The following is an 8,672-nucleotide window of genomic DNA, read 5'->3' on the forward strand; positions in this document are numbered from 1 at the left end:
TTTTTTTTTTTTGGCCATGAAAATGGATGTGTAAGTGCAGAAATACCATGCATATGATTAGCATAATAATGGAAAACATGCACAAAGCTTTGGCTCATCTTGACTTCTCTGACCTTCAGTACTTTAGCTGGAGTTAGAAATGGCTCTGGGTTTTTAGCCTTAGTATGCAAAGGAGGGTGGAGATGGCATAATTTCTTGAAATCATCACCCTCGGAGAGTGACAAGGTGTAAATTTCCAAAATGTTTGAAATTTCTGTCCACTAGCTGAGTTCTGAGTGTTCAATGCAGAGAGCAAAGCTCTAGTTAAGGATTTATCTCAGGCTCCTGAGCCGCAGGCCAGTGAACGCCGAGCGCGCTGTGAAGGTGACACGCGTAGCCTCCCAAGCTGAAGAGCCATCTACATCAATTTGCAGCCAGCTAAGTGGCATCAGCACGGGAGAGCTATTTACACTCCCTTCCCGGCCGGGAATTATGGTGCTGTAACTGGAGGAAAGTGAGGGGAATTGAAGGGGCTGCTCAGAGATACAATGGTCATTTATGGCTAAAGTACCCCCATAACAGTAGGCCCCTCGCTCTCATCTGCAGAATACTTGAGGAATCTGCAACGAAATGTATCCACACACAAAGCACAGCCCCCCTAGAGACCCTCTGCAACATGCCCATTCATATTAAAGCACAGAATGGTATTTGCTTTGCTTATCCAATGGGACGAAGCCAAGGGACCTTCCTGAATGCTGTCCTCACCCCACAGATGTTGACAGGGCTCAAGCCACCGCTGACAACTGAATTCTTACCATCTCACAAGCAAAACAAGTGAAGTAGGAGAGGACTGGGAGGAAAATAATTAGACAACGTTTATCATGCAATTCGCAAAAGTACTGTATTTTGCAGCAATGTAAATTATAGTATTGCATTATCAAGATAATAATTTGTTTCTGTGACAAGAAATCACACCATTATGTGTTGCATCTGTATTATTTTTTAAATTAGGCTTTTTAATTACAGAGATAAATTATGCATGTAAGAATCCCACTTTGAAAATCTTATACAGCATGTCATCTAAGATCCCATTAAGTGTTGGAATCTATTCCTCTCATATCTAAAAGTTCCCTGGTAGTAAGAATTAACTCTTTCCTAGGCGACCAGTGTGCCCTGTTATGTATACTGCAGCCCCAAATCCATTTTGCTCAGGGACAACCCAGCTCAGGTACAGGAATGACACCTCTGGATCTACCCTGCAGCTCTGCTGCAGGCTCTGCCCCCCTGTGAAGCTGTTCAAACTGGAAAAGGTAGGACTGCCCCTCTGGCTTTACTTTTTATTTATGCCCTGGGAGACAGCTGCTTTCTCTCCCAGTTATAATTCCCTGAAGATTTACAGACATGGCAGAGGTAAAACCAAACAAACAAACAAAAAAACAATAGAGGGAGTTCCCTAGTTTAACATGTTATTGGGCAGCAGAGACTTGGGAGCCCCTCACACCTGGGTTCAAATCCTGTCCGGGTAAGTGACCTCCACGGGTCTCAATTTCTTCATCTAACAAAAGAAGGACAACAGTAATTCATAAAAAGAGGGGGGATTGAGTGAAATAATGTCTATGAAGGAGCAGTGCAGGACCTGGTATATCATGAGTACTTATTATATGAGAATAGATATTCATAGCATTTTGTTGCAAAGCAATGATTTGAGACCAAGTTCAATCGGAAGCCCCTCTTCGGGTTTTAATTTCCAGTTGGCCCATATCAGCTATTTATCAAGATACTGAGCTTAATATTGCCCCTTTTTTGGAGCCAAGCAAGAGAAAGAGATGATTTTTAAAGAGTATGTGTCTAGTAGCCAATAAAGCATCATGAGCTACTCTTTCCATCATTAATTAGTTGTGGGCAGAGGAGATGCCGGTTCCACCCCCACCTGCCTCTACAGGTGAGGGTCAATACCCTGCAGTCAGCAAGGAACCGAACAAAGAAGAGAGACCCTCAGAAGATGTCTCAAGAAGACGGAGTGGGCCTGATGAGACAGGTCATAGATCATCCAACACACCCTTTCCTGAACTTTTCAAAATACATGGCCCATTTGGAGGAATATTGAAGAACTGGATAAGCCATGAGAAGATAAAATTTACTTCCACCCTTGCCAGATATTCTTCCAGCTAACAAAAAGTATCTTATTTATTTCTCAGTCATATCCTTTCTGTTAAACACAATCTCTCCAAACTAGTAAAGTACAATTGCATTGCCAGAAATAAGGGAGAAATGGATAAAACGGCACTGAGAAAAAAACAAAGGAAAGCATGCATTTTCAGAAATAAAGAGCTGCTTTGGGTGTGAGTATGTATGTATAAGAGAGGAACTTAGATCACAAGAATTGACATTCCAGCAAATAAAAAATGTAATTACATGAAGAAGTAAACAGGAGGTAAAAGATAGAATGTACAAAATTTCTCATACTTGGTTTTCAAGCAAGAACAAAACCTGAAATAGTGAAGAACGGAGAGAGGATGCTCTGTTTTGCTTTTCATGTTGGAGATTCATTACTATGGAAGAAGGTAGACTGTATAGTCCTGACAAGCAGAATTATTCCAACACAAGAACCAGAGTTAAAATGGAGCTCGTGTACCCAGAGAAAAGGCTTGAAGTGTGGGTCAACCTTAGCCACAGAATTACAGGGAACAGATAAACATGCTGAGGAAAATGAGAAAATAGAGCTAATCAAGTTATGCCTGGGTAGACACCCCCTCCCTACGGAGTTTCTAAGAACCTCTAAGTCCCCCAAGCTCTAAGAAGTAAGCTTGCAATTGAGTTGATTTGCTATTATAAGCTCAAGGATTTAAACAAGGGGGAAGATATCAAAACAAAATCTGTGTCACTGCAAATGATGAGCTAAAGATTCAAATCAGTCGTCATGGTACAGACCCGTAAACCTGTGCCGTTTGATAGGTTTCTGATCTCTTTCCTTACCCATCTCTTCTGAAGGTCTCCAGCCCACAGGTGAAATCCCACCCGCCACATGGTTTTGCATTACCCATGAGCAAAGAATGGTTTTTACATTTTTAAATGGTTGGAAAAAAAGATCAAAACAAGGATAGTATTCTGTGACCCATCAAATTAAATTTCAAATTTCAGTGGTCATGAACTTAGTTTTATTGGACTTAGCCACATCCACTTACTATGGTCTGTGACTGTTTTTGCACCACAAGAGCAGAATTAAGTAGGTATGCCAGACATCATATAGATCATGAAACCTAAAATATTTACTATCAGCCCTTTACAAAAAGTTTGACAACCTCTGAACCAGAAAAAAAATGCAGGCTTCAGAATCAGGAGCATCAGGTTCCATTTCCAGTTCCATCACTACATACTCTTGTCAGATCTTGGGCAAATTAACCTCTCTGAGCCTCAATTTCCTGATGTGTCCATCACGGGTAATGACTGGTTCCCGGTTTTGCTGTGATGTCACATGCTAGGCATGCAGCTCCAGCTCTGCGCCACGGGGAGGTGCTCACGAATGACATTCCACACTTTTTCCTTTCTCCCGCTCCTTCTCCAAGTGACTTTCTTCTTCTCATTCCCACAGTTAAGCATCTTTCAACTTCTGTCTTGGTCTCCACTTTAGAATTGCTCCCTCGGGTTTCGTCATCATTTCTCTCATTCGTGACTGCACTGTAGCAGATGGTTCCCATATCGATATTTCACCTCTAGGTTCTCCGCTTGGGTGTCCCATGAGCACCTCAACTTCAACTTCCACCAAAGCAGATAAACATCGCTTCCCCTCCAAAAACTAAATACGTGTAAAATAAGGTAAACATAACACGGAGGTATGATCTTGTCCTACTGTTGTCATTATTTGTCACCAAGTTCTTACAGTCATTGAGATGCAAGAATCTTGAAGACACATTTCCCTTCCTCCGTTATCGTACTGAAGACCGAATCCCCTTTCCGGCTCTACTACTTTGGATTAAGCTGCAGGTTCCTGACCACACTGGCCCCTCCAGTCCAACATGGATAAGCTTGGAGAGAATTATGCCAAATGAAATAAGCCTGGCACAGAAAGAGGAATACCTCAAGTTTTCACTCATACGTGGGAGCTAAAAAAGAGAATGAAATAAACAAACCAAAAAATCCAAATAAATAGTAATATTAAGTTGAACTGTTAAATGGAAAGGGAAGAACTGTGGTTATGGCGTGGGGAGCAGGAAGATGGGGGTGTCGTGAGAGTCTGGTTAATGGACACAGAGTTACAGCAAGATAGAAAAAATAAGTCCTATTGGTGTATGTAGTCCCAGAAATCCATAATTAACAATGACTTACTGCATGTTATCAAACGACTAGAAGAGAGAAGACCAAGTGTGCATGTCACATTGAAATGGTTGGGTTTTGCAATGGTGAATATGCTGACTGCCCTGAATGGATCCTCACACATTGTACGTATGTATTGAGATAAAACTCTTCACCCATAAATATGTGTAATCAATATGTTTCAATAAAAATAAGAAACACATAAATAAAATCCAAGGGGGGAAAAATAACCAGTAGGCTCCTGACCACGCTGGCCCCTCCAGTCCATCACAGCATCCTAGATTAATCTGCCTAAAACATAGCTGCAATCATGTCCTTCTCCTACTTAACAACTTTCTAAACCTCTTTATTGTGTCTCAAATTAAGTATGAATTTCTTAGCGAGGTATCAAAGGCCCCCAGCAATTTCTCACAGCCTACTTTTTCAAACTCTCTCATATGCACCATACTCCAGCCAAACTTACCCATTCACTTTTCCCATATGTCTTCCCCTTTCCCCCAGTGCCTATCCTATCCACCTACCATGCTCTTTATCCCAGTATGACCCAACCCCACCTGTCCTTCAAGATTCTGATTAAATGCCACCACCACCACGTATGTGAAATTTCCCTGATTATTCGGAGTCATAAGTTGTCTTTTCCTCTTCTGAAATCACACGATAATTGCTTTGCTGTTCTCTTGTAGCATTCGCTATCTACTTTCTTAGATTATGATGGAGTTTGGATGTGTCGTCCCCTCCAAAACTCATGTGGAAATCTGATCTCCAATGTGGCAGTGCTGGAAACTGATTGAGTCATGGGGGCGGATCCCTCATGAATGGATTAATGCTCTCCCTGGGGGAGGGGAGGATCAATGAGTGAGTACTCGCTCTATTAGTTCTCGCGAGAACTCGTTGCTTAAAAAGATCCTGGCACCTTCACTCTCTCTCTCTCTTGCTTCCTCTGGCCGTGTGGTCTGCTTGTACCTGCCAGCTCCCTGCCACTTTCCACCGTGAGTAGAAGCAGCCTGAGGCTCGTGCCAGATGCAGCTGTCCCAGAATTGTAAGCCAAATAAACCTCTTTTCCTTATAAATTACCCAGTTTCGGGTATTCTGTTATAGCAACACAAAATGGACTAAAACAGATTATAACCCTGTGTCTGCATGTTTTACATACTGTGGAGACGGGAGCAATATGTTACAAATAGAGTGACTTCAATCTCCCTTTTGCCCCTACCCAGCTGGATGACCCTTGGCAAGACATTTAACTTTCCTTGCCTCAGTTTCCCTACCTGTAGAATGGGTATAGTCATGCCTATCATGTAACATATTGTGGGGATTAAATAAGGAAATGTATATAAGGACTTGGCACAGAGTTTGCCATGGAAAGTTGGAATTTTTATTCTAACTTCCCGTGTGCCGTTACTTCACTGAAGAGAGAATCAAGCAGGCATGTGTTTTTTTCATGATAGAATCTTCCCTGAAAATGGCCTTAAAGTAGATACTCAAAAACATTTGTTCTAATGAGCTGAAATAATGATGAGATTTTAATCAAATACAAAATGGTGTTTATGTGAACTCCGGAGTATAGGTGGAAAATAAAATTGAATATGTAGATATATAGCATTGAAAATCACTTAGGAGTATTGTGTGAATAAAGGTAAGGATATTAATTCTTTCTGATTTCATGAGCTCACTCATTAACAGAGGAAGATACTAGACAGTAAATTAGTGAAATACAATATGACCTTGGCAAAAAATTGATTATTAAATTGATCAAAACAGTTCTTCATTGGTAGGACTCAGAAAAGAGCCAAAGTGAATTGTTGAGCTTCCAATGGTCATGTGGCACTTTAAAGATCAATGTTTCTTAGGTCCGATGAAGAATCTTGATGGACACTGTCACGTGCAAGAGCATCTCATCCCCCAGCCCAAAAGTTTTCTTCATAAAATATGAGGTTACAGCTGCTGTGTTTTCTTGGGATTGCGCTTCTCCTTGCCAGAAAAAAGTCAAGCTGATCAGAGAACTTGACACAGGCTTATGATAAGAATCTCACATCCAGCACTAGCCTGAGAGACCTTCTAAGGACTGATATACTGTGTACTCAAAGAGCAACAAATATAATCCAGAGTTCTGAATATGCATTGAGTTCTGAGACTGTACCTCTCTTGCAGTTGATCTTCTAATTAAAATTTCCAGGTCAGATTTTTCTGATATTTGGGTTTCCATAAAATATTCCATGGGTTCAGGTTTTTAACTATTTGCCAGCATTAATACCCAGCCATCAACTTATGGTTGATCAGGAAAGTCTAAGGAGCCTGAAGAGAGTCATTATTACTCTAGGGGCCAAGGGAAGACATCTGCTTTAACCCCCTGAAGTTTCTCAGAAAAATCACCTGATAAACACCAATTCAGATGAAGAAAAGACATAAAAATTTTATTTGGTCATAGTTTTATGTGACACTGGAGACTTCAGAATGAAGACCCAAAGACATGGAGAAATTTGCCCATATTTATGCTTATGTTCTGCAAGGCAGGCACAGCCATGTAGAAATGTGACTGGACAAGGAAGGTATGATCTAATATGTGACACTGGAGGCTTCAGAATGAAGACCCAAAGACATGGAGAAATTTGCCCATATTTGTGCTTATGTTCTGCAAGGCAGGCACAGCCATGTAGAAATGTTACTGGACAAGGAAGGTATGATCTAATACCAATGCACTGAGTGGGGAAACTCACCAAAGCCCGACTGTTCAGATTCTTCTTGGCCTCTCTGTGCAGCGTTCCTTCCTCCAAGGTGTGGGGCAGGGCCCTTTCGGGAATTGGGGTCTTATGACCTATAATCAGGGAATTTCTTTATGGCCCTTTCCACAGCGGAAAGGCAGTGGGGAAGATTAGAGTATATCTATGACTTGCCGTGGGGAAGAGGGATTCTAAGTTCTATGGCTTGCCTCAGGGGAGAATGAGGCAAAGAGACAGGAGAGCAAAAGAAAGCCATAGGAAATCTTTGCTTTGGAGGCTGCTTCTGAGGCCTCCACTTTGGGACATCACATTCTGGTCCCAGACATTATGTGCAGAGTAATCTGAAACGGGCATGAACTCCCAAGGAAATCCATGGTTGCTTAAACCTTTAAGATTTTAACTTTAAATGGTTTTTTAATGTCTAAGAGGTAAAAGTAAATGTCTTTCAATTTAGGAAAGGAGAAGGGGTGCTGTGCTTTGGGCACAGTAGGAGCATGAGTCAGGACACACGGATTGCAGAGCCAACTCAGACTTAAACCAGGTGACTGCAGGTAAGTTCCTGTTATGTCCCTTAGAGACATTTGAAAGAAACAGTATTATTTTTAGGAGTATTCAAAAGTCAAACCGCACCTGATTAAGGAAAAAAACAAACAAACAAACAAAAAAACAAGAATAACTAATTCTTAATATGTTCTAGTGGGATTTGGTGGTTCATTGCACCAAGGAGCTTACTGATATTAAAACAAGAATAATTCTTAATATGTTCTAGTGGGATTTGGTGGTTCATTGCACCAAGGAGCTTACTGATATTATAGAAAACGAAGTCTAAGAAGTGTAATGTGATAACAATAAGTGACATTATTTAGTGCACACTAAGCCTGGATCCATGGTACATGTTTTATATATAATAACCTTTTAATCCTCAAAACTTATAATGTAGGTCCATTTTACAGATGGAGAAACAGAGGCTCAGAGGAGATATTTGCTCAAGGTCACAGAGCTTCTAAGTGGCAAAGCATAGATCCAAATCTAGATGTAATGACCACACAATATTACTTCACTTGTAGGTAAATTTGTAACAGTAAAAAACACTAAGTTTATATTTAATTATCAAATTAAAAAGAAGCTTTTCTTTCTAATTGCCAAAGCTGTCCCTGTCCTAGGATTTTACTGGGTGTAAAGGTGACTCACAAATGAGAAAGTTGTTTATACCCAAGGCTCTTTCCTGAGAAATTAAACCCCAAATGTTGAGAAGTGTTACCAATCACAGAGACAAAACATATTTGGGATATTCAGCTTATTCTTAAGTATTGATACTAGAGTCAACTCTAGTAATATTAAAACCACACTCAACCCAAAGGAAAAAAAGGCAAGGCAAGTTAAAGAGTAGTTTAAATTGGATTTAACCACAGCATTATTGTCCTCAACACACTCTGAAAGTCATCATGTACGGGACTTTGATCTTAATTGTGCATCCTTATTTCTAAAAATACTCGCCAATGATTCTTAGGACTATTAGAGATGCTACTTTAAAAAATACTAAGGATGCTTGTTATCTTTAAAAAATACTAAGGATGCTTGTTAAGAATTCACATGTCTGGGGCCGGCCCGGTGGCGCACTGCTACAGTGCGCCGCTTGAGAGCGCGGCGGCGCTCCCA

The sequence above is a fragment of the Galeopterus variegatus genome, unplaced genomic scaffold (genome assembly GCF_000696425.1).
Source record: "Galeopterus variegatus unplaced genomic scaffold, G_variegatus-3.0.2 Scaffold4057, whole genome shotgun sequence".
NCBI classification, from domain to species: Eukaryota; Metazoa; Chordata; class Mammalia; order Dermoptera; family Cynocephalidae; genus Galeopterus; species Galeopterus variegatus.